We start from the raw sequence: 27,830 nt of genomic DNA, 5'->3' as shown, positions 1-27,830 counted from the left end.
TAATTGTCATGGCTTTCCATTTCCTTGGATCCATGGGTTCAAATACACCATGGAGCATCCTATGGGTTTTAGCCCAACTTGATAATCCATGGAGCATTAGCCCACTATATAAGTATGGATGATTTACACAATCAACCCATATATTTTAATTAGTCTTCTTTTGACCACTTAATTAATTCTAGATTAATTCTTGATCAATACTAATTAAATAATCTTATTAATATATTAGAACTTATAATATATTAATAAACCATAAGTGTTATTTCTCTCATTTTAGTCTATCCAAATGCATGATGCCATGCAACCTAAATGGACCACGCCGGTTCAGGTCAAGTCTTACCAATTATAGTTATGGACTTAGACATTAATCCAACACTTAGTTCAGGCCTGGCTAAGCGCTTAGAGTGTCATTGCTAAATCACCTAGGGGCCCATAGATATCGCTTTTATCCCTCTTAGGGTAAAAGGAACAGATAAACTTCAACTCATATGCTTGTACTATTTACTCATCAAATCACACACAACAATACATTTTATAACATCAAGTTACTGATGCGTTTACATATTATCAATGCACAACTGACTTGTAAAAAACAACTCATTTGTCTCCATTTCAAGAATATAAGATATTATCGTCTCACAATCACTTGTGATAAAATCCATGAAGTGATTCATGTGAGCGTGGGTTTAGTCCAATACTCAAATCTGATTTCAAGAGTACTCATAAACACTGCAACATACTTTTGCTATGTCTATACACCTTAGACTATCTACAATCGGATTCATGAGAGCCTTACCTCATTACTTACTTCCAAAGTATGATCGACTGTGGATGTTTGAATAATATTATTATTCGGGAAGTCAAAACATGCAAAGTGAAACACAAGAATAATCGAATTCAATATGGTCTCAAAACTTTTGAATATAAATAAAACACCTTTTATTTAATCGCATATTGATTACACATTATTCATTATATAATGTTTCGACTAATAAACTTAATACTTGAATTAAGACAATAGTTATCCCATGCTCCATGCATGCATACATTGTTTACCTACGGTCCTTACTTTGTGAAATAGATTAATTAAACACATTTCAAATGATGCTCATTTCACAATTCCAAATCCTTATCATAAGTGTAAGAATACCAAATTCTTCCACTACCAGAATGTGTTAGATTCTAAGCAATCATCTAATGATCATTTTGTAATTTCTAGGCACCAAAGTCGCATAGACTTTGACAATTACAAAACATTCCATTGGAGATTGTTACAAGACAATTCCATAGATACAAATTTTCATATTCAAAGTACATTCCTTTGAACATCCTTCTTGCATAAAAGTTTCTAACCTACACATAGATTCTTCATTTCCAACTCCCATTACGGAAACGTTTCCATATTTGTCATACAAAATTGCATTCTTAATAGAATCCTATCTATTCATAATAATGTCATTACAGTCCATTCATTACTATATTTCCAACTGCTCACAAGTGACCAATCCTTAGCGAACCTTAGATCGTCCCTGACAGTTGTTTAATCACTTTAGTCATATTCGGCTCTGGTCCTTTTCTTCTCTTAATGTCCTAGGCATTTGGAAAACCCGAACAGGAGAATATTATAATATATGCAATCGATCCTATACCCGAAGCATATGGGATATGATTCATAATAAAGATATGATACTTTACCAATCTCTCGTTATAATATTTCCATATATGGAATTTCCAACGTTGAAACATTTTCAACTTGCAATTCATATATGCTCATGACTAAGTTCGATTAATACTTCAATCTAAACTTTTAGATTCGAAATAAATTATAAGTATCCTATCCCTTACTATATCAAAACAACTTTTCAAACTCTGCAACTTTGCAAATCAAAACTTTGTTTCCTATAAATAGCATTGCCAACTCGCAACACCTATCATAATGATTATGCTCCCAATAGCACAATAATTATGTCCTTACCAGCATAACACTTATGCTCCCACTAGCCTTGACATGTACCCAGAAATCAACTGGACTTCTAGAAATCAATACTTATTGACTTTCTTACCAAAGTTCATATTTATGATACAAGATGCTTCGATGAGACTTTATCTAGGCTTCTCAAACTCATACACCTTTCCTTAGATAACTCATTTATGTGTCTAAACTATTTCAGAACTTACAGTAGTAAGTCCCAAATGTTCAAACTATTTGCAATTTCTCACAATTCGAACTATGAAGATGGATGTCGTAATCATAATCGAATTTGAGAATGCAATTAACACAACTGCTATCTCTTTTAAATCTACATAGTGAAAGCGTTTCCTCACAATCCTTTTATGAAGCGGAGAGAAACCTTTGCCACTTACATTTTATGGTGTATGTATTCCTATTCATGTGAATTTGTCATAACCATTATCACAAGACAAGGTTTGTGATAAATCCAAACTCATATGGACCGAACTTATTCAATCTTAATTTCTTGTCACTTAGCAGTATACGGCTTACCATTTCTTCCAGGCTGTTGAGCAGATCACCTATACTGGTCAATGTACTTTCATTGATCAAGGTGCTTCGCCTTGTGCAATCAAATGAGAACTCATAGAACTCACAAGCATAGTCAACATGAATGGGCACAAAAACAAGAATGTGTCAACACGATATGTTACAAACCTCAAGTCGTGTGCTAGTGATAAACAATAGGTTTATTCTTGATTAGTTCTTGAAAATTTTCAAGATCTTTAAGACTCCCACTGACCTGTTGACATATAAGATTCTCTGTCGAGAAACGTTCCTCGACAAAGAAATATTCAAGTGTTAGTACGAATTCTTCTCAAGAAAAACACTTCATATAATTGGTCTTAGTTGGTCTTTGTCTTATCCAAGACATCACAACAACCAATTTCAAATGTGCAAGAGTAAGAAACATTTCTACTCCACATTTCATGAGGTGTTATAAACCTACTTTAGATATGTCACTCAAGGCGCAATCTTGGAGTATGACTCTAAGACTCGATTTTGAAACGAAGTATGACTCACCCTTTTTGATTCAACCATTTCAACAATTCCCGATTCCTCTTCTTAGCCATACAAATGTACTAAGGTGTCCTTATAGGATCAATTGTGACATGGTTTCATGATCACTAAGATGATCACAAAACACGATACTCAAGTACTCTCCTTTGCCTTTCAGATTGGAGAAACTTTTATTTTTCTGCCTAATTAATTCTTGTTATTCGTGCTGCTATACATTGAAATTTTTTTTTTGATGATTCAGAATCACAATTAATCTTGTAAGCATAACCATATTTACTACACTTTTAGTAAATCATGACAAATAGTCTTATCGTTCTTTGTGGCGGACTTGACCAGTGCACATCAATGTGTACCAGATCCTTCAGTCCTTCACTTGAATCACATCTGCATGTGGACAAGGAACTAGTCCTAATTTCCCCAAATACCAAGATTTTCATACATCAAATAATTCAAATCATATGATCCCAAGTTTCTGTCCAATTGAAACTTGGGCAATGAGAATCTTTACTTTACTTAGAAAATTACGACACTACTACAATCGATATAACTAAGAATCAAACATTTTCAACATTGCTATTAATAGAAACATATAAACAACAATTTTCAAAAATGCCATTGCAAGGAAACATAAAAAAAATAAAATCAAAATTTTCTTTATTTATAAACTTTCAGAAAAACTTGTCCTTACAATGCAAATACATACGAAAACTATGTTACTAATATTCCTAAGCAATCTATCATAACTCCTAAGCAGCTCAAAAATCTGGTCATCAAACCATGTGATCGAAATCCATCTCTTCGCGACCAGAATCAGCTTACTCTTCCTTTAAGCTTCCTTTCTTTTCTTCGATCTTACAAAACATCGAAATGCAATCTTATCACATCATGTATTAAGAATCTATAAATCAAGAATTTAATAGAGTTAGATAGTGGACTTACCTAAAGCAGAGTCATACATTTTGACTTTACCATCCTTGTGATCCTTCAAGTAGATACGGAAGCTTTGCATCCAATGCCCCTTCTCTTGGCAATAGAAACAAGTAGAGTATTTGGGAATGACACATGGAACAATCTTAGACTTGGCTTTTCTCTTATGTTCAAACTTTTTGACCATGGCTGATTTCTTTCCCGTATGAGAAGAAACCATTTCTGGACTATCACCTCTGTCATTTCCTATGTCTATGGAATTTTGGGATGTAGATCTTCCAACCAATTTTGCTTTACTAGTGCGCCAAATCATCACTAATTCAACAACAATTAGCAAATATGTCAGATCAATAAGGGTCACATCGTGGTCTATCATATAGTACTCCTTAATGAACCCGCTATATGACTTAGGAAGTGACTGAAGAACCAAGTCAAAAACCAACTTCCTTGAGACAACGATACCCAACATTCCCCGCGTGTCAACATATAACTTCATCTCCAAGACGTGAGCACATGAAGCCTTTCCATCTTTGTGTTTGCTTGCCAATAGGGCTTAAGTGACCTTGAACTTTTCAAGTCGACGAACACGTGGGTTAAGGCAAACTATTGGAGGAGGTGGAGGAAATGAAGTACGATCTCTAGTTCCTTGATCGAAACTTGGAACATTATCTTCATGAGGAAAGCCTCTTCCAAAAGATTCGAGTAGACCACAGTTGTCAGAGTTAGACATCTACAAAAGGGAGAAATTCAAGTTAGTTGACTCAATCCTTAATATAACACCCAAATGAAAGCTAGGATCCAACACAACAATTTACAGTTCGGAAGAGGGATGCCGTAATCCAATTTTAAACTATTTGTCAGTAGGTAATTGACGATTTTCTAATTCCACCACAAAAACAAAATTTTAAACGAATTAGGTTTTAAATGGAACTCCTAGATCTTTTGAGATTCATTGAACTTTTCAAGGGCATGTTTAATCTCAAATATGCCCTTCAAGTTTGTGACTGGGATACCGAGGATCACAAACAAGGTGTGAATAACCATGCAAATTAGCTTGGTACTCTCGATGTCATTTATCATCTAATCGATGTACCAGTTAACCACACACGCTCCACCAACCAACGATAATTTACGAGCTACCCATTTCCATCCTTCATTGGTCCCATATTAGTGTGTCGGTTAACCACACATGCTCCACTAACGACCAATAAGGTGCAATGTGCAATTTAATGGGTTAACATCAAATTCACATTTTTCCTAAAGTAACTAAGATTGGGAATTTATAAAAGATTTAGTTACTTGGTATTTTCATTATACTTTTAATGAGAGCTTAGTGTCCTATCCTACCTGTTCGGCTAACGACCCTCCACTGGTTAAGGGTGCGGTGGGTTAGAGTGGATACCCAATGACGGTAATTTTATAGGCCACTTCCTTAAACACCCCTTATAGACAAATTTCATGAATGAGGCCTAGTAACGGTAAGACTAACTGTTTACTTATACACATATAATATATTAAACTTTTAATTTTATATATTATAAGGGTGTATTTTACACATTTAAAATAGTAAACAGTTTAATCTATTAATAAATTAGACTATTAATTTAATTAAACTTAAACCATGTCATTATGGATTTATTAATTCTCTCTTTTAATTAAACACTTAATTAATTTAATAAAACCATAAGGGTGTAATTTGAACTATTCAAAATATCAAAGTTCTGAATTTAAGATTTCAAAATTAAAGCTATTTAAGTAAATTTCAAATTACAAAACCAAGATGTACACTTTTGAAACTTTTCAAATTACTAGGGTTTAAGAATTTAATATTTCAAAATTAAAGTTTTTAATCAAATTTTAAATTCCAAAACTTGAGGGAAAATTTTGAAACTTTTCAAAACATTTAGATTAAATTTGAAAACCAATTAAATTAATCACATAATTTATCCTTATCACATAATTTGACCTAATCTTATAATTTTGGCAAGATAAACACAAATCATATTTTACAAATAAATAACTTATCATATAATCTAGTAATTATCTTAAAATTTGACAATTATCCTTCAATTAGATGAGGATATCAATTACCATATCATAAAATTCGAATTTTAACAATTGAAACAACTTATGGTAATTATCCTAATATAATTTTGGCCAAAAATCCGAAAAATCTGCCATCAGAACCGAGTTCACGTCGTGAGAACCCAACACCTCGTGGTGGTTTTACCACCACATGGTCATCAGGCAGAAAGCAAAAACAAAATTTTTACAGCTTTGAACAACTCACATTAGCATCACATATAACAGAAAAACGACCTAGGCTTTGATACCATTGATGTGTTTTCAGCACTACAACATTCCTATGGTGTACATACAACCCTACTGCTTTTGATCTAGCTTTTTCTCAAGTTATACATGCAAATAATCATCTAAAGCATAAACCCTAATAACTAGCATACCAATTTCAAAATTCATATGTAAAATTGGGTTTGGAACATTACCTCACTTGTTATGTAGCAATAACAAGAACTCCTTGGCCTTTGAAAGCTTGGTGCCCCAATGGTTGCACCTCTAGTGAGTCACAAACACCAAGTAGTAATGGAGAATTATGAGAGAGAGGTTAGGGACTCCTAAAACCGGCTAGGGTTTCTTATGGGATCATATGTGCCGATTTTTAGGAGCTAGGGGTTCCTTTTATAGTTGAGGCTCTTAGGGTTTACAACTTGGAAACCCTAATTCCCTTGCTTAGGCCCTAAGCAACACATGGATCCCTTATAGTAAGCCCATGGAAAAAATCTATATGGACTTTCATATAGTTTTCGTTCACCCTATACCAATAGAGTCCATTAGCCCAAACTATAACTATTACTGATTTACATAATCAGTTCCCGTTAATTTAATTAGTCTCTTTTGATCATTAAATTAATTCCAAATTAATTTTTGATCAATACTAATTAAATAATATGATTTCTCAATTAATATATTATTCTTATAATATATTAATAATTCACAATTAACCTCTTTCACATAATTCATCCTATCAAATTGCTATAGTGAAGGCAAGCCCATAGGACCATGCTCATAATCAAATTAAGTACATACCAAAAATAGTTATGGGCTTAAACACCTAATCCAACAGTTACAGGGCCATCCAAACTAAATGGGACAAAGAAACAAAAGATTATACCTACATAGGAGTCTGTGAACCTTACATAAGTTGGAGGGGATGATGAGGTAATGGTTGATGCATGTGATGAATTGGAGATTACTGGTCAGGATGAGCAAGTGGTAGGAGTCAATAGACGTGGGGAAGGGGTTAGGGTGAATGCTCATGTTCTTCAAGTTCACCATGTAAGACCACCTAAAAAAAGGAAGAATTCGTAGAGAACCATTAAAATGAAGCTTGCTAAAAAAAGTGGGAGGTGAAGGTAGCAGCCCTACAATGGCTATGAAGTTGGATTAGATAATCGTTTGATATTTTTATTTTATGTGTGCTATTTAATCGTATGACTGTGTATGAGAACAAGCATTAATGTAGTGTTTATCATTCATGCGTGTTGCAATAAATGAAATGATGTATGTTATGTTGTTTTATGGTTTGGAAAGTTATTATATGCTATTAGAGATTAAGTTAGATAGGTATTGGTATTTTAGTCATTTGGATTAACTAAGAAAGTAGGAGAATTATAGCCACTATAAAGGAGTAAGGATGTTAGGGGCATTTTAGTGTTTTCCGTAACACAAATCTGTAGGGGTATTTATGGTCATTTATTGTAACTTTGGCCATTTACAGTATGTAAGCAACTCTAGGGTATTTTACTCATTTCCATAAAACAAAACTATAGGGGTATTTTGGTCATTTACATTAAGTTATGATGGAATTCCTATTTTACTCATGTGGATTAACTAGAAAAATACAAGAATTATAGCCACTGTAAAGGAGTTAGGATTTTAGGGGTATTTAAGTCATTTCCATCAAACAAAACTATAGGGGTATTTTAGTCATTTAGGGTGGTTTAGCCATTTACAGTATGTAATCAAGAATGGGTATGTTCGTCATATAAATAAAGTGACCATTTAGGGGCTACTTGTGTCATTACTAAAGTTTTTGGATATGGAGGTAATTAAGTCAATTTCTGTAACATGTTAGTTGTGACTTAATCCATTAAGCTATTCCTGTAACAAGTTATCTGGCACTTAATCCATTAAAAATCAAACAAGAAAAAGTGCACTGACAAGGAAACAAGAAAAAGTGCACTTTAGAAAAGTTTTTTTTCATAAAAGGGTTACTGACAAGGAGCATTGTGCCTCGTGTGCAAAATTTATGTTTTTTTGTCCCTTTTCCCCAATTGCACCATTTGTGGTCCTTGTGTATCTGCTTAAAAAATAGATTGACTTTGCGTTGGCTTGTGGTTCCATCTCAGCGATGAAGATCCACATGACTAGGACTAACTTACCTAAACATATATAATCCCCAAATATTTCATTCGTTCATGCACAGATACAAACAAAGATGTAAGACATTTTTTAATAATATATTAGCCAACATTTTAGCCATGAGTTTGTTTACATCATTTTTTCCTATTCCATAACCTATTACAAACATCATCAACAAAAACTTCATCAAAAAAGGATGACCATCACCAGCCCAGTCACCACCACCACCACTGGCTATATGCACCAGCACCAGCAACAAGCACAACCAGACACAAAATCTATTACTAATATAAAAAATAAACAACTTAAATAATACACCAAAACACAAACCCAGAACATAAACGCTTTAGCCTACACTTCTTTTGTTACTTGAAGAACTTGTATGTGAACACACCCATAACACCAACACCAATAGTCCCAAAAAATACTTCACTTTCTTACGTTTGTTGTGCTCCACGACCATCTTCATATACGACCCTTGAAGAGAAAAGAAATGGTTCTTAAGATCAGCAAGGATATTAGAGATACCCAGCTGACCAACATGAACGTCATCAACCTCACGGTTCATGGAATCCAAGTCTTGATTAACACCCTGTCGGAGCTGACGCAACTAGTCTTGGAAGTCCTCCTATATGAGAGACAGTTCTAGCTGGGTTGTAGTAGATTGATGACTATGTCTTTGTTGGTTACACCATTGGAATGATTCTCTGCCTTGTGACGATAGTAGTTTGGAGACCAGCTGTGTTCTGCAGATGCTCACGAATGCATTTTCCTGTTTCAGAGTGAGTTTAAAGACGGGATTGGGGTAAGTAAGCTTCCATATATTCCATTTTAGGGCAACAAAGTCTTCAATTTATACGGAGGCAAATTGAACAGTCCAAGCGTGCTCCCTACGATTCACATACAAGACGACGTCGTTTGGGTTGTTGGGATGCTTTGAATTCTTTCCATGTCATCGCTTTTGTGTTAGGTTATGGTTATGTGGCAATGGAAACTGGCTACAATATGTGAAATGGATTATATTGCTAGGTTACAAATACTTCGTTCCCTCATAAAGCCACAAAATAAGTTTAGTGGCTAAATGAGTAAACCCTAGACACTTAATAGGGCATATATATATATATATATATATATATATATATATATATATATATATATATATATATATATATATATATATATATATATATATGTGTGTGTGTGTGTGTGTGTGTGTGTGTGTGTGTGTGTGTGTGTGTGTGTGTCATTTTCCTTTTTTTTGTTATTATCTATTATCAGCAATCTAGAATTGGTTTTATAATGGTTTACTTCTTATTTATACATAGAATTTTTGGCACCATGAACATTTTCTATTCTCGTTTATAATTGTTTACTTTTACGTTTTGTAACCACCATTTTTCTACATTATAATTGTTCATGTTTATGGTAAAGAATCCGATAACAGGGGACATTGTTAGGACATAATTAATGGTTTATACTTTACTTTTGTTGGCTTTTTAGTGTTCTCGGTCCAGGACCGAATTCTCCATCTTCTCGGTGGTGTTTGGACTAAAATCACCTTGTGATTTCGGTGGGCTTATAGGATTTCGGTGGGGCTTGGGCTTGTTAAGGCTTTGTATTAGGTTTAGTATATAATGTATTATTAGCCGTGAATGAGAGAATTAGTGAGTTGGTCATCCTAAAGAACTGTGATCGAGATCTAGAGAGAAAGAGAGACCCAAGAGCAAATTAAGAATCTTATGTATTAGACTATTTTCAATATAGTATGCATTGAAGATTCATCCCTGTGTTCTTAATTGATAATAATTGTTTAGCATGAACCATTTGATTGGGATTCTGCACCAACTCTTGTGATTTAGATTGATACTTAAGATCAGGTTTTACAATTGGTATCAGAGCTTGGATCGGTATCAATCGATTTGGCAAAATATTAACCATTTCTTGGAGTTTTTCTTGGTGTTTTTGAATTATTTTTGAAGAAATTATTTCCATTATTCTTCGTGTTCTTCACTATTGTAGAGAGTTTGATCGAGTTTGGCTTTGAAAATCTACAAATTTCGTGTTTTTGGCAATTTTTGGGAGTCTTCGGTCAAAGATTCGGATTTCTCGGCGGCAATTTCAAGTCCTCGGTTAGGGCTTGGGAGTTCTCGGCGGCCAACAATTGACTTCGGTTAGGGTTTGCGAGTTCTCGGCCAGTCCTCGGACACACCTTTGTTCTCGGTCCTTGCCTCATAGCTCTCAGTGGCGGCCCCTCGTTCTTAGTTAGGTCAAACAGGTTCTCGGTACGACTTCAGTCTTCGATCTACATATTTGGTGTGAGTCTTCAGTCAGCTCTACTTCTCGGTATTCAAGTTCTCGGTCCATGTCTTCGGTTAAGCGTCTTTGGTCTATATTTTGGCTTCACATACTCGGTTAGGTTCTCGGTTTCAATTCTTTCTTCGGACAAAAGGTTCTCGGTCAATTTCTTTTTTGGACAAAAGGTTGACCTTCAGGGTTCTTGGTCAACAAGGTGTTGACTATTGGTGTTTTCGGTCAAAGGGTTTTTATTTACTTAGTTTTTGGTCAAAATCCATTTACACAATCAGATTTTTTCTATTGGTAAATAATGAGTCCCTACAACAATACCAAGAAGGTAAGTGAAACTCGATGCTCTCAGTCCTGTGAAGATTAAATTAATAAATACTGTGAGCATAATGAGTTATTAGTTATAGAAGTTTTTAAACTTAAAAATGAAATTTATGAAATTAAGAAAGTTAACAAAGATCTTAAAGAAAAACTAGATGCTCAAAATAAAGATTTAATTAGGATTAGGGAGGAATATAACACCAAATGTGTTCATCATCGTTATGCCAAAGAGGAAATTGCCAAATTAACTGTCGAACTTGATGCATTAAATGTTAAATTTGAGGATGCTGACTTTACCTTTAAGAAATTTGATGTGTCAAGTGAGAAAGTTGAGTCTATGATAGAAAAACAATTAAAGTGGAAAGACAAACATGGTACGGGTCTGGGGTATCATAATGTTCCACCTCCTTTCAATGATAACTATACTCCACCCCTTGAAACACAAGAGATAGAGACACTTGCACAATATGATAAGGTCACAGTGCAAGATGGGCATGAGCAAAACAAAAATAATTCTAGTTCTGCTAAAAATGATTAAAAAACGTGTGATGATGATACTCCCACTGTTGAAAAATTCAAGCCACAAAAATTTGTCAAACAGTCTAATAAATGTATGTGTGATTGTGGAAGGTCTTTGAAACCAACTTCATTTGGACAAGAACCAAGTCACAATCTTATTTATTTGAAAAGACAAAGTTGTTTTAACTGTGGGACTCTCGGTCACATTGCTAGAAATTGTCCACATCGCTCATATGTTCCCTATTATAAACAAGGGTGACAGAACGTGCCAAGGGGGAGATCTTCCAAAATAAATCCTTCGAGGTCATGTTTACGCAATGGTGATTGGAATGAAAAAAGGCCAGGAATCAGACTCCCAAGGACAAGAAGAGCATGTCGGACAAGAACCCTAATTCGAGAGATGGTTATGCTAAACCGAATTTGGTGAGGTCGAAGTCATCTCAAGGGTCGTCCTCTAGCTTACACTCATAAAACAAGCCCAAATTGAAAGGCTGTCCTACCCCAAAGCCCAGTGAGAAAGGTCCCTTTTGACTCAACAAGATAGTACCCAAACCTAATTACCAATGGGTTCCCAAAGGTCACATTTCAAAATCGTCCAAAATTCCTGTAACTTCTTTATGTTCTTTTTTTTGATAAACATGATATGTCATGGGAAAGAGTATCATGTGTAGATTGTAAGGCTAAAACTAGTTTCAAAATGGACTGAGTTCCCAAATCCAACTAATCCCGCACTCCGTGTCGGAGCAGCTATGAAGGAATATCATCAGACTTCAGTAGGTTGATAGTGGTTGTTCAAGGCACATGATAGGGGGCATCTCTTTTATGCATGACATTCATAATTTTAGTGGAGAGCATGTGTCCCTTAAGGGAAGTGAGAAAGAAAAGATCACTAATGGGGTCCGTACTTAACGGCGTGATTGAAAGATAGCTGAAGCTAAATACGTTGCTATTTCTAAATATTGTTGCTCTCAGGTTATCTGGATGCAACTTCAATTGCTGAATTATAGTTTGAATTTTCTTGATACTCCTAAGATTTTTTAAAATGATTGGTTTTGAAGACTAAAAGTTTTTTTTTTGTTTTGTACATTTTGTATTTTATTTTGTTTTTGTTAAATTTGTTCATATTTTTCCTCTATGCACAAATTTAGGGGGAGAATTAAAACTAATCAAAAATTATAAAATTCAAAAATCTAAAAAAATATGTTTATTTTATTTCTTTTTTTTATTTCCTTTTCAGAAAAATCAAAAAATCAAAAATATTTTTACTGTTTTTGAGCGTATTTTAAATTTATTTTTATTCTTAGTTATTTTTAATGTGCTATGTTTATTTTTATTTTTATTTTTGTCTCAAAATTTCATTTGTCTTAAAATGCAAATTCAAAAAAAGAAAAGACTCAAGGAGACTGTTTCAGAATTGTCTGTGCAAAAAGATATCTTGAAAGGAATTGATGGAATTTCACTTCACACTACTTTCACAAGGAATTGAAGGCATGGAACCGTACAAATCGTTAGTTAGGCAGTTTCTCTCAAAAGAACTGTCGTATTCACGAAATTGAAGGCATGAAACTTTATAAAATATTAGTTATGCAGTTTCTTTCTAAGAACTGTTGTATTTAAGGAATTGAAAGTTTGAAACTGTACATATTGTCAAAATTGGTCTTGTCAGATATCTTTACCTAAGAACTGTCACGACACCAGGGCGATTCACCCAACTGAGAAATAGATATCGCTGAACATCCCGCCCAGGGTCTTGACATTCTCTTTGTCATGCAAAACTACGAAGACACAAATGTATTCTCGGATACATTCTTCGCAGGTAAGGAATTAACGATTACTGGCACTAGGGCGATGCACCTTGCAAGGCACGACTATCGCTGAATGTCCCGCCAAAGGGCCTTGACCTCGTGTCATGCTAAACTGTGGAAATATGTCTTCGATTATTATGTAATAGGATGGTTTTGTGAGATATTCCTAATTAACTCTCACTGGTACTAGAATGTTACACTCAACTGAGATTCTGAAACCATTAAACGTCTTGCCAAGGGCGAAGTTAACTTGTTAACTTGAAAAACTATATTGAGATCTTTGATCGAGGATATGTAGGGGCTAACATTAAAAATAGCCATGAGTAGTTCTCTGATACTCAACAAATCGCAATGCGTTCCTCCATGTTCACACAGATACTGTGAGTAGTCTCCATCTGAGCCAAGGCAGGGTCCTTAAACAACTGTGGTGAGAAGGGTCTTTATGATTCTATGATCCACAAGGACTTTTTAGTCACGGTTACCTTTTAAGACACATCTGTGATTGATAAGGAATATTCATTCGAAGGAACAAGAAGTGGATATTATTTTTCAACACATAATCTTTCATCCCTAGAAGCAAGGTGAAGTTGTATTTGAAGTTATGTGACGAATTGCATTGAGGCCTTCTCAATCAATTTGCTACTATCTATGAACTTGCTGAAGTGATCCAGAAGAATCGGTCTCTGTATTATTATCTCTGAAGTTTCTCAAAGCCGAAAGAGTTGATTTACAAGAACCTATACAAGAAGCCTCTATACCCACTGTGCGTTCAAAGTCAAAATGTTTAAAGGAAGTCCAAATATGCAAGATGAAGTCGTTCATGCATAAATTCATATCTTCGTCTTAAAGTTGTGAATAAATTGAAGATAAATGTTGAAGGTCATGAACAAAGAGAAGATTGAAAAGAAAAGTAAGCTATAAACCAAGGGGGAGATTGTTAAGACATAATTAATGGTTTATAATTTACTTTTGTTGGCTTTTAGTGTTCTCGGCCCAAGACTAAATTCTCCATCTTCTAGGTGGTGTTTGGACCGAAATCACCTTGTGATTTCGGTGGGCTTATAGGATTTCGGTTGGGTTTGGACTTGCTATGGCTTTGTATTAGGTTTAGTATATAATGTATTATCAGCCATGAATGAGAGAGTTAGTGAGTTGGTCATCCTAAGGAACTGTGATCATGATTTAGAGAGAAAGAGAGAACCAAGATCAAATTAATAATCTTATGTATTAGACTATTTTCAATATAAAATGCATTGAAGATTCATCACCGTGTTCTTAATTGATAATAATTGTTGAGCATTAATCACTTGATTGAGATTTCACACCAAGTCTTGTGATTTTGATTGATACATCAAGAACGGGTTTTACAGACGTTTTATTTTATTGATTGAATTCACATTTACAATGCAAAGATATCAATCCTGATATACATGGACATGAACAAACAATTATCCAAACAAGGAAATAGATAAATATGATAAAAGATTAAAATAACTTGTGATTATCCTAATAAAAGGATCCATAATCCGTTACTCCCCCTCAAGTTGGAGCATGAAGATTTCGAAAACAACTTGTCTGACAGTAGTTTGAGCCGATTTGAACCGAAAGGTTTAGTTAGCAAATCAACTAACTAATCTTGCATTTTGATCCTTATGAGTGCTATCTCTTTTGACTCTACACGTTCTCTTACAAAGTAGCAATCCATTTCTACGTGCTTTATATGCTCATGAAAGACATGATTATGAGCAATGTGACGAGTCGACTCATTGTCAGATAGGAGTGGCTTTGGCGTGTCCAAATTGACGTCAAACTCAGTGAAAAAGCAACAGTCCATTAAACTTCGCTTATAGTGGTAGCTATTGCTCGATACTCAGTTGAGGATCTTGAAACAACTGACTGCTTCTTGGAACTCCAAGAAATTGGAGCACCACCTAAAATCAATAGATATCCCATTCGTGGTCTTTGTGAAAATTCGCATCCCAGCCAGTCTGAATCAATGTAGGCAGTCAGATCAGTACCGCCTTTCCTTGGGACCAGTATCCCTTGACCCAACATGATCTTGAGGTATCGGAGTACTCTCATGGTTGCATCCCAATGTTTTTGTCTAGGATCATAGACAAACTGACTAAGCATGTTTACTGCATAAGTTATATCAGAAGGGTTTTGAGCATTCTAACACTCCTATGGTGTACATGCAACCCTAGAAACCTTGGATCTATTTTTTCTCTATTATACATGCAAATTTGATTTTCCAAGGTTCTCAACCTAACTAGCATGTTATAGGGTACTTGTATTATAAAAACTTTAGTAGAATAACATACCTTTTCTTGTGGTTGATTGCTTGGAGTCTTGAGAGCCTAGCAACAATAATGTGGATGCCTCAAGTGGAATCACAAATCACCAAAACACCTTGGAAGACTTGAGAGAATAATATGCACCAAGTAGAAATCGGCCCACCCTTTGTACTCACACACTAGTTCCATTTCATGTGCCAAAGACCTCTTTATATAGTATGGAGGATTAGGGTTACATTCATGTAAACCCTAATACCCATGACCTTTCATTTCCATAGGATCCATGGGTTAAAAACTTCATGCATTATCCATGCAAGCTTAGCCCATCCTAAATGAACTTGGCCTATTCTATATATAAGAATCCATATTTAATTAGTTCCTTTTGATCACTAAATTAAATATTGATCAATAATAATTAAATAATATGATTTCATATTAATATATTATAACTAATAATATATTAGTAAATCATAGATATATTATTCTTAAAAGATTATCAATATATAAATTTTTTCGGTGAAGTGCAACCCAAATGGACCATGCCGGGTCGGGTCAAGTACATACCAAAAATAGTTATGGACTTAGACACTTTATCCAAGAATATCAGGTATAGTAGCTTAAAGGTATAGAAGTCTACCAACAAGACGTCTACACATGCCTGCATCAACTCAATCTTCTTCTTCTCCCTTATCTAGCCTTAAATATTGTTTCAATGGGAATTGGCTGGGCCGACAACCAAGCCAGAATCGTCCAAGACATCTATCGTATATTTTATTTGACTTAGAACAAGCCCTTCTTCTATTCGAGCTACTTCCATTCCCAATAAGTACTTCGGATTACAAAGGTCTTTGATACTGAAACTGTTATCAAGACTTGATTTCGTATCCTCATTCTTCTCTCGGTTATTCCCAAGAATTATGACATCGTCTACATAAATGAGAACCACAAATATATTTTCACTTTTATGAATAAAAGTGAATGTTCTGCATGCGACTTCCAGAAATCAAGATTTTGAAGAGTAGCTATGAAATTATGATACCAATTCCTTGATGCTTGTTTCAAGCTGTACAAAGACTTCTTTGGCTTGTAAACTCGTTCTCATTTTCTTTTCTAAAACAACGTGGTATTTTCATGTAGATATCCTCTTCTAGATTGCCATGTAGGAAGGCGTTATTTACATCTAGGTGATGTATGATCCAATCACGTTTGACTTCTATTGGAGCAAAAGTGTCATGAAAATCCACACCTTCCATTTGAGTATAACCCTTTGCGACAAGACGAGCCTTGTATTGAAAGATCTAGTATGCTCAAAAATCATATTAAAGTGATATTTCTAATTAACATATGATACAAAAGGGTCACACTAATGACAACTTGATATAATTGATTATTTATTTGAAACTAATTTTAATAAATATTCAATAAACTTTTATAATTAAATTGGAAATTATTTATTTCTAGGAAATAATAATTTTCATTAGCAAGTAACAATATATATAAATCATATGACATGAATTAATTAGTCATGCACAACATTTTGGACTAGACAAATTCTTTTATCTTTTACCAAAAAGTTAAAGTTTATATTTTATAAACTTGGTTTATAAAATATAAAAGGTTTTTGTCTTCTTTTGCCTTTATAATTTCAAATTTTGGCTAGATAAAAGAAAGTATGGGCTTTTCATTTGTTTAATGAGAAGAACACTCCTCTAAAAAGACAAGCATGGACAATATGATTAAAATAAGGAGTGATGGTCTTTTGATTAATTTATTCATGCCTTTAAGCATGGGGAACACATAGGCTTTTGGGCATGGGTTCTTAAAGTGCTAAGAACTTATGGACCAAAGATTTTCTATATAAACTGAGGCTTTCATTCTCTTATCTTAACCTATGCAAAAATTCGAAATTTGTTCTCTTCATCTCACTCTCTCTAGTTTTGTTAAGAACACAAGAATATTACTTGCTTCTTGATGCTCTCTTTATGGTCTTATTTTGATAAGAACATAAATCTTAAGAGTTTTAAGAGTTTTATACAAAATAAGTAGCATTCTACATCAAGTTGATTCATTGTTGGTTTCTCTAAAGTTCTTTCCAAACTTTGCAAGAAGATCCTTGGTGGGTTTAACTTTTTTATATTATTCAAGAATTTATAAGTCTTCCGTTGCCCAAATATCATGTTTTTGAAACTAGTTTTTGAATAAAAACCCACCAATTGGTATCGGAGCCACCTTGTAAGTTTGGTTAGATATTTTGATTTTTGGAAATCTTAGTTTTTGGAGAATATAGATAACTTGGTTTTGTATAAATACAAATTCATACATATTTTTTATGACAAATTTATAATTGTTATTTTATGTGACAAAATTTTTCATGCATCTTTTGTCATTTTAAGTTTTCAAAGAAAATCAAATGTTGTTTAATGTGTACGTTGCTATTGTTGGATTAGCGTTTAAGCCCGTAACTATATTTGGTAAGTACTTGACCCGGTTGTGCATGATCCTTTTGGGTTGCCTTCACCAAAACAACATGATAGGTTGATTTATGAATAAAGAGGTTATTATGATTTATTAATATGTTATATGATTAATATATTAAAGGAGAAATCATATGGTTTAATTAATATTTGACAAGAATTAATTCTGTGGCTAAAAGAGATTAATTAAATAAAGGGGACTGGAACTGTCAATTGTGTGATAATTGATTTGGGCTGAGAATCCTTTGGAATTAAGGGGTGGACGAAATTTGAGTGGGAGCCCATCTAGATTTCGTCCAAGGCCTTATTATGGAAGGTTCTTTGGACTGTTTGAGGCCTAAGCTATCCAATTAGGTTTTTGAATGAAACCTTAGCAGCACAAGTATAAATAGACCCCTTAGGCTTCAGAAATCGGCTAATCCTATTCCTAAGAGTCCTAGAGCCGAATTCTTGAGCCTCCAACCTCTCTCCAAGATCATCCTCTTGCTTGTGGTGTTTGTAAGCCATTAGAGGAGTGACATTTGTGACTCTAAGCTCCAAGGACAAGAAGATTCAAGCTTTGAAGAAGAGGTAATCATCTAGATCTATTTTGTTATGTTAATTTTGAATTATATACACTAGATCTAGGGTTTAGTCTTGGATGAATTACATGTACAATTGATAAACCTAGATCCAAGCATTAGGGTTTGCATGTGCATATAAGATGTTATTTTGGCTCAAACCCATTAGATATGTATGATGTGCATAAACTAGCAAAAGACCATTGTGTTTGTTGTGTTGCTGTGTTAGTTGTTTTTATTATAAAAATGGTTGTAATAATTTATTTATTCATATGGTATGTAATAAATTAAATATGTTATTTTTCTTGGTTTATTTTTGTAAATAATAGATTAGTTGTTAGAAATAATTTATTTGTATAAAAATGTAACAAGAAAAGAAGTTAGAGCCATTTTTTGTGGACAAGAAGACAATTTTCGAGGTTTTGAGGTGTGCAGGGACAAATGCAACCTTTTCAACAATCTGTTGCAAAAGGTGTTGCTGTTGACAGCTTCCCATGGAGCTGTTGAACCTAATGCAACCTTTTCTACAACCTTTTCTAAAAAATATTCCATATTACTGAAATATTGCTTTAAAGAAGTTCTTCCAATCTTTTGCAAGCAAGGGGTGTTTTCTCAAGTGAGAGATTCTACAAAGATATTTCAAGAGATTCTTTGGTCCCTTAAAATGTCCCTTTAAGAATGGACTTGATATTTTTGTGTTGGCTCACAAAAATGTCATTAGTTTGTCATGTTTTTGCACATATAATTTTATGCATGTTTGTGTTGTTTATTTTCTACAGTTATTATGTGTAGTTGATAAATAAGTTTTTCACATGCTAAAATAATTTTAGACAAAATAAACATCACATGGAGTTTGGTTTTCAAAATTTATATTGTGTACATAATATGCAACAAGTTATTGGTTTAAAATAAAATCCGGTTTTATAAAATGTTAATAACGTAAAATTTTGAAATACTTAAATATAAGTTTTAAAATGGTGATTTTTATAACTTATACTAACTCCAAATACATAAGTAATAAAAAAGAAGTTTTATTAAAGATATAAAATGTTCAAATGCACTCAAACTTAATACCAGTTATTAAAAATGGATCGTGTTAAATTATACAAAAACTAGTTTTTAATATAGAACCTTTAAAAGTGATTTTTTAAAAAAAAATTGGTACCATGGTTTATTATATACATGTAATAACCATGATATGATATGTTTCTAAAACTAGAATTATACAACATATAAAATACCCTTTTACAAACCTCAAATCTATGCAATCCTTTTTAAAGAGCACTCGCACATCTCTTGTATGCACTAGTGGGATAAATGACACCTAACCGCTTAGTGTTATTTTTTGATGGCCGGGGCGTATTCGCAATTTTTGTAAGCAAGTTACAGGCCAATTACACAAGTTTTTCAAATTAGAAAATTTGATCGGAAATCTTTTATGATAAATGATATGTAAGCAAAAAAGTTCTGAGGCATAGATGGGATCAAAAATATCTAATTAAATTTGTTATTAGTGATCCTATAAATCTACGAATTATATAGTAAGATTTAATTGATAATCGATATCTACTGGGTTGAATTCAAATGAATGGGATAAATGATACCTAACCATTTATTTGTTTTTCAATTTGGATCCTAGACTTTGATAGTTAATGTTTTTGGAAACTAAAAGGGTATTAATTATTAAAGAGTTTAAATATTGAAAATACTAAATGAATTTTGTTAAAATTTTGTAGTTAAATAATTCGTTCTTGTTACCATGAATTGTCATTTTATTTAATGACTTAATGAAACAATAACATTCAATAGATACAACTTTAATGAATGGGTTCATGTCTTAAGAGACAATCTTGTGAGAAATATGAAATTGTATACACCTAAAGGTCAAAGTCCTAAACTCTTTGCTTTGAGCAATAAACTTGAACATGATATCTAATAAAAGCATCACTGTGAAGGTAAAGGTGTTTCTAACATTAAACTAGGAATAGTTCAACGCCCAAAAGAGTCACCTTGTGTGATCTAGGAGGCCATGTTTTATGGACTGAAAACCTTTAAGCCGAAGAAATACAGTAAGGCCCACATATATGGATCTTGTTTGTTTTGTGGAGAAAATGAACACTGGAAGAGGACGTGCTCCTCTTATCTGGAAAGAAAGTCTAGAAGAGACTAGTATTTCAGGTATCTACTAGATAGAACTCATACTTTTCATATAACACTCATGTACTTGGTACTTAAATGTCAATCTAATATTTGTAAATGGTTTGCAAATATTTACAGAAGAGTAACCAGCTCAGCACAATCAAGTTGGAACTACACTCTCGGAGTTTAGTTTATTATGCTTGGAACATAATGTCCTTGTACTATGAAACAATGTTTCTTTTGGAACAATGTATGTTTTAAATTTAGTTTGTCTAAATATATGTCTCAGTTTAATTTATAAATGATTGACTATTTACTTAAATCGTTTTTCATAACGATTACCTTCATATTCGGAAATGATCAGAATTCTTTTTTGTGAGACTAGATCTCTTAAAAGGAATTATAAAGTAAATATCAATGTTTTATAAATAACAAGTTCTATATGAAAAATATTTTTGACTTAAACTTGTTCTAAATCAAACTCATCTTTGACGTTGTTATCTTTATTATCTAAATGATATTCACATATTACAACTTCAAGAATGGGATCAGTGAAGGAAAATAATGTAGTTTATTTGACATATATAAATATTATTTATGTATAAAAGATTCCTAATGGTATTTCACTAAGTAGTATAGAAAATAATTATTAAGGAATTATACACTATGGTGTATGACTTCCTTTCAAATGAATGTCTAAGATTTATCATAAGATGTCAAATCAACTTTATTAACGACTATCCTAGTTATAAATTATATTTTACATGGTAAAATATAATTATGAAATCTTTATTTAAGTTTTCAAATATTAAGTTTAAATACAAACCGGTAAGAACTAACTAAGGCCTTAATGATAATAAATGATGAATTAAATCTTAAATAGTATTGTTACATTTGAATTTAGGTATGTTCCCTTTTGATCCTTGGAATGAAATTTTATTGAAAAAAGGGTCCTCTTCGTACATTGGGCGTACATCCATCTGCATGCAAAGTCGGGGCAAGGGTACCACGTATGCTGGGCGTACGTAGTGTACGCGGGGCGTATGTAACCTTCCACTAAAACCCTAATATTATGGCTTAAGCCCTGTTTAAGCTCACTCATGACCTTGGACCCTCTCCCTTACCAGCCTTCACTGCCTTTGAACGTCCGTAAAACCCTAGTTTCCATTGAGTGTGATCTTGGAGCATAAAAGCGACATTAGTGGTCCTTTTTGGTGTGTTTGCAAGAAGAAGTTGGTGAGCAAGCCTTGGACATGGTTGAGCTTCAAGATCCTGAGTCTACATCATCTTGGGATGATTTAAGAGGTAAAAAGCTTCTACTTTGTTGATTCTTTTGTTTATTAGAGCTAGGGTTTTCTTTAAGGTCATTTTTGGGTCCATGGAATCTACTTTGTGGGTTTGGGCAACTCCAGAGGCTAGAAATGCTAGATCTTAGTCCCTTTGGCATGTTAGAAGCATAAAAATGTAATCTTTTTGGTGGGTTTGAATCCATGAATGAGTTTAGGACCTTTAAGTGAGATTTGATGGACTAAAATGGATTTTGTGCTCTCATAAGTCATGTTAGGGCATAAAGTTGCCAAGTTTATGCCCTAAGAACCTTATTCTAATCGAGATCTAGTATTGGAATGGATTGTCTTGGGTTAAGAGGCAAATGGCTATTTGGGTTAAGCTGGACAATACGCCGAGCATACCAAGGTGCGCAGCGCATACTGCATGGCGGGTAAGTACGCTGCACGTTCATGGATTACGCCCCGCGTACACTCCTAGTGAGCTTTTGGGCTTGCGTAAGGCTTCATGTAGTTTGGACCGCTTTTAATTTTGGGCCTTGATCTGTTAGAGTGGACTAGGCATTTGAGCTTGCTATTGAACATTAGGAGGCATTGTTGGGACATTTGGGCCTTGTGGAGCCCGTTATGGTGGATGGGCCGAATATGGTTATACCCATTATGGAATAGACTAAATAGGTTATAGTCTATGAGTTGGACTTAAGGTTTTGGCCCATGTCATGAGTTTGTGTCCTTATTCTAATTAGGGTAATTTGTGTATATCCAATGTGAGATTGTCAGACCAGTAGCTGAGCGGTCAGAATTTACCAGTAGACTGAGGTGAGTCTTCTCACTATGTCAATGGGTCGAAGGCACCAATTCCGACCCATTACTTGACATATGGAATGATAGTTGTCTATGTGTTGGTTTGACTGAAAGACCTCTGGGGTAGCCCGTGGCACTTGTATGGAAGACCATGGGGGTCGCCCATAGCATGGAAGACCATGGGGGTAGCCCATGGCAGTTGGATGTCAGACCATAGGGTAGCCCATGACATTTCAGGGAAAAGACTACGGGAGTAGCCAATGGCAATCACATGTATGCTGTGTGGTATTTTGCGACAATATGTTATGTGGTATTTGGGAAACCCACAAAGGTTTTTCTTATAGTTTGTATTGTGGTTTCAAGTACTTCCGGTACTAAGGGGAAGGGTTCGACTTGATGGCGCAACATTCACTCTCCACTGTTTTCCGCACTTACTGTTATTGTTACTCTGATAATTGAACATGTTTAAGGTGTAATGGATTTCAGAAACAATTCATGGATGTAATTTGCTTTTTGAAAATGAAAATTTTATTTGGATGTTGGGCCGTTGCAAGTATGATTTACTTTCTAATTGGTAGAAATATCCTCCTTTTATTTCCTTGGGATAACACCTAGAACACTATCAATTGTGCCTTGAGTACAAACATTAATTAACTAATTGATTTAATATAAGGGATCCATCTATATCTTATTAAATGTTTTATGGATTTAAAGCCTATATTGGACTAAAGCTTTTAAATCCACAATCTACTGGATACATATTTATATGATACTCTAAATGTAGCTTAGATTATTATAAGCAAACCCACCAAGAATAAGTTTTTCTTATTCCTATGATAGCCGAGTTCGCAGAAAGCAAGTTTCTAATGACAAAGCAAGTAGGATGTATATGCAACTTGAAACAACTCAAGAACCTTAACCTGACGTAGTAATAGTTGGCACTAGTTTTAACAAGTGATTGTTAAACTTGGATAATAGCTATTCATAAACACAAAATTTTTGAATTAGTGGTAGAAATCATCTATGACTTGAGAAATGTGGTATCTCTCATTGATGAGATTTTATTAATGGTTTCTAGTAAATCCATCAAATACCAAGATGCTATGTTAGATCTAGAATTTGAATAATGACTTAAAGTCATGAACATGAGATCTACTCCATGTATGATAATAAAGTATGGTCTTAAGTGAACTTTCTCTCTATATCAAGGCTCGAAGGAGAAGGTGGTTCTTCTAGAAAGAATACATTACATGGATAACCATACACATTTAATGCAAGAATTGTTATTAAAGTTTATTCTCATACTCATGTCATTGACTATGGTCTTTATCATACTCATGAAATTGACTATGATCAAACATTTTTTCACATATAGCTATGATTGGATCAACAAGGATATTGTTTACTATAAAGTCATATTCTCAATATGAAATATAGCAAATAGATTTTAAGAAAGACCTTTTTTCTTAATAGACATCTACTAGTAGACATCTATATAGATTAGCCAGGAGGTTTTCTTAATTCATGTTATCGTAACAAAATGTGTAAAGTTTGAGATCCACTTGTGGATATAAAACAAAAATCTCAATGTTGTAATCATCAGTTTAATATGAAATCACAAGTTGTGCTTTTATATCAAAATGAATAGAACATGTGTGTTTACTAAGAACTAGTGGGTACATAGTGATATTCCTAATCTTGTATGAACGAGACATACTTAATCATAAGAAATTACATTCTAAACATGTCAGGCCTTTTCACCTTAACTCAGATTGTGTTTCTAAAATGAAAGACTTAGGAAGGACAAGATACATTCTTGGAATGTAAAATCTATAGAGATAGATAAAATGAATGTTAAAAGTTTTATATCCTTTTTCATATATTGACTATATTTTGAAAGAGATCAATATGGCACTGATGTTGAGCTAGCCTCAAAAGGACCTGTCTCATAGGTTTGAACTAGATGAAATGATTTATAAGCTATTTTCTTGGTAAATGAATCCATCATTTATGCCATAAGACCTGGTGTATGATCATGCTATGATCATATCATAATATACCAATTGAATATATGGTTAAGTCACCAGATGACTATCGGAACATTCTAAGAGTGCTTTATAAGGACTAAGAGAATGTATATGAGACATATAGTTTAGAATAAAATCTTCATGTAAAGAGCTACATAAGATTTTGATTTTTGAACACACACACACACACACACACACACACATATATATATATATATATATATATATATATATATATATATATATATATGAATTATAATTGGATTGAGGTCAAACAAAAAAAAATGACACAGTATACTACAAAATAAAAATACACTACTTTATAAGTTGAAATGCAATATGATTGGATGAATGAGTTCATTGAAAAACTATGTTGATTTCTACCATTCAAGGATCACATAGAAATCTTTATGACTTCGTGAGTATACTTAATCGAGATAAGAGACTTCGTGTTACGAAAGAACACCAATCATATACTCCAATATATTTAACTATACCTACAGTACATTCAACTGTGGAGATGATAGTATTTGTAGAATTCATACAAATTAAGTTTATTCAAACCTGCTAATAAAGCCCTTCCTCTAATCTAAGTATGAGTAGCCATACTTCAGCTGTAAGACTTTATTATTCTTGAAATGGGATTTTAATTTGGGTATAGTATTTGGATCACTACTAGAAAAACTGCCTTTTACGACGCGCAATGTATGTCGTAAAACGCTCAGACGACGCGCAAATGCGAGTAAAGGAAGGCCCTGTCATAACGAAAGACAACACGCTTTTGTGTGTTGTCTATTTACGACGTGCATGTACGACACGCAATGCGTATCAAGCAAGCCCCTGTCATAAAGGAAGACAACACGCATTTGCGTGTTGTAACCTTACGACGTGCGTTTAGGACACGCATTGCGTATCATTAAAGCCCCTGTCATAAATGAAGATGACATATATTTGCATGTCATAATTTTGAATGTTTTAAAAATATATATATATTTTTTATAGAATTACTAATTTTCAAATTAAACAACAGATTGAAATTATCATAATACAAAATAAAATACCATACATAAGAACGATAATTCATTTCAAAAAAATATCACATGTCAAACAAGTTACCTAACATTACATGTCAAACAACACTACATGTCAATAACACTTAAAAACATGTTTTTTCCTGCATTTGGAGCACCCACTATTCATATATCAACAACCAGCTTTAGGTCCAATTCCAACCACCTGTAAAAGAACAACATTGTAAGAGAACAACACTAGAAGTGATTAATGATTCAGTGTTATGGAAATTGATTTAATGATGTAAAAAATTGAAAGTGAACCTAGAGAGCACAGGTGCCTAAGCTTTGACAGCATGGAGATATTCATACCTGTCCCATAAACTGCCCTCCATACACTTTAGCAAATTTTGGAGCTCCTTTTAAGGCGAGTCCTTTGAATGTGTTCACCTTCACATATAAATATAGGAGGAAAAGAATAGTTGAGAATCACCATTAACATAGTGACAAATATTTATGAAGTTGACATTCATTAGAACTAGTCGGTTGCACTCAATATTGTTGAAAATGAGGGTTTGTATTAGTTTAATTACTGTAGGAATTGTTTAATATATGGGTTACTTTGAAAACTATGAAACAATATTCTTTGGTTCGCGAATTAGTCTGTATTTAAAATTCAATTATTTCGGTTGAACTAAACCATCAAAAGTGCTTGTAATGTTAAGTGTGGAGAATGATCTATTACCAACAATGCTTAACTAGTAAGCTACCAAAAGTGCTTAAGCATTAAGCACATATTAAGCAACATGCAATCAACACTTCTTAAGCAGTCAGCAATGAATACTACTTAAGAAGTTAGCAGTGCTTAAGCAAAAACTAGTGCTTAAGCGGTCAGCGGTGCTCAAGCAGCAAGCAAGTGGTCAGCAATGCTCGAGCAGCGGGACACTAAGAAACACCCTTCAACCGTGCAACATTTGAATCATCAGATTCATTGCAGAGTGGAGGGTCATTTTGTAGTCTTCCTTCATAGCATTCATTAAACATGGGCTTTTGATAAACAACAACTCCCACTTTATTTACTTTATCCATATTAACAACTATAAGTTCCCAACACATTGCCTTTGTTAACTTTGTCATGGCTGCCAAATTTGAAAATTTGAAAAATGTTAAAAGTTAATATTTTTAAAAACTAATAAATACAAAAGAGAAGGGAAAATACCTTCCCAAATCCGATCATCTTCTGGAAGTTTCTGATAGGATGGAGTAGCAGACCAAATAAAGTTGCCACCAGGTCGTAAGAGACGATTCAACTCTAAAAGAAGTTTACCACCTAAAGATAATAATAATAATAATAAATAAATAAATAATTACAAATATGTATGGAAAAATACAAATTTACTATATTTTCCATTTCATGATTATCGTTGGTAACCCACTTCCGTTAATAAAGTTTATTATTATTATTAAAGTTTTCCGTTAACTTTTTAAGTTAAGTAAATCAATTAGGGTTATTGTCGTAATTTCATACGTGTCAGAAAACGATAAATCACGCGAAAAATCCCGTTTGCGGTTGATGTTTGGTGGACCCCCACCCTGGCCATAAACTCAACCCTATATAAGGGTTGAGTGGTCTTCATTCCAACCTTTTTCACACCTTAGGAACCTCCTCTCTCTACTCTCTCTCTCTCTCTCTCTCTACAAATTGGGTTTTGATCAAGAATTGCCCATTTCAAGCTTCACAACAGTAAGTAAACCCTCTTAGCTTGTTGTTTAGCTTAGCATACTTGCAAATCCATGGTTTAAAATCTCAAAAACCCAAGAACATGAGTTTACGGTTTGGGAACATCCCAAAACCGTAAAGACCCTAAAAGGGGGGTTTTGATGCCCAA

The sequence above is a fragment of the Lactuca sativa genome, chromosome 7 (assembly GCF_002870075.4).
Source record: "Lactuca sativa cultivar Salinas chromosome 7, Lsat_Salinas_v11, whole genome shotgun sequence".
Lineage (NCBI taxonomy): Eukaryota > Viridiplantae > Streptophyta > Magnoliopsida > Asterales > Asteraceae > Lactuca > Lactuca sativa.
Note: the sequence above shows the minus strand (reverse complement) of the source record.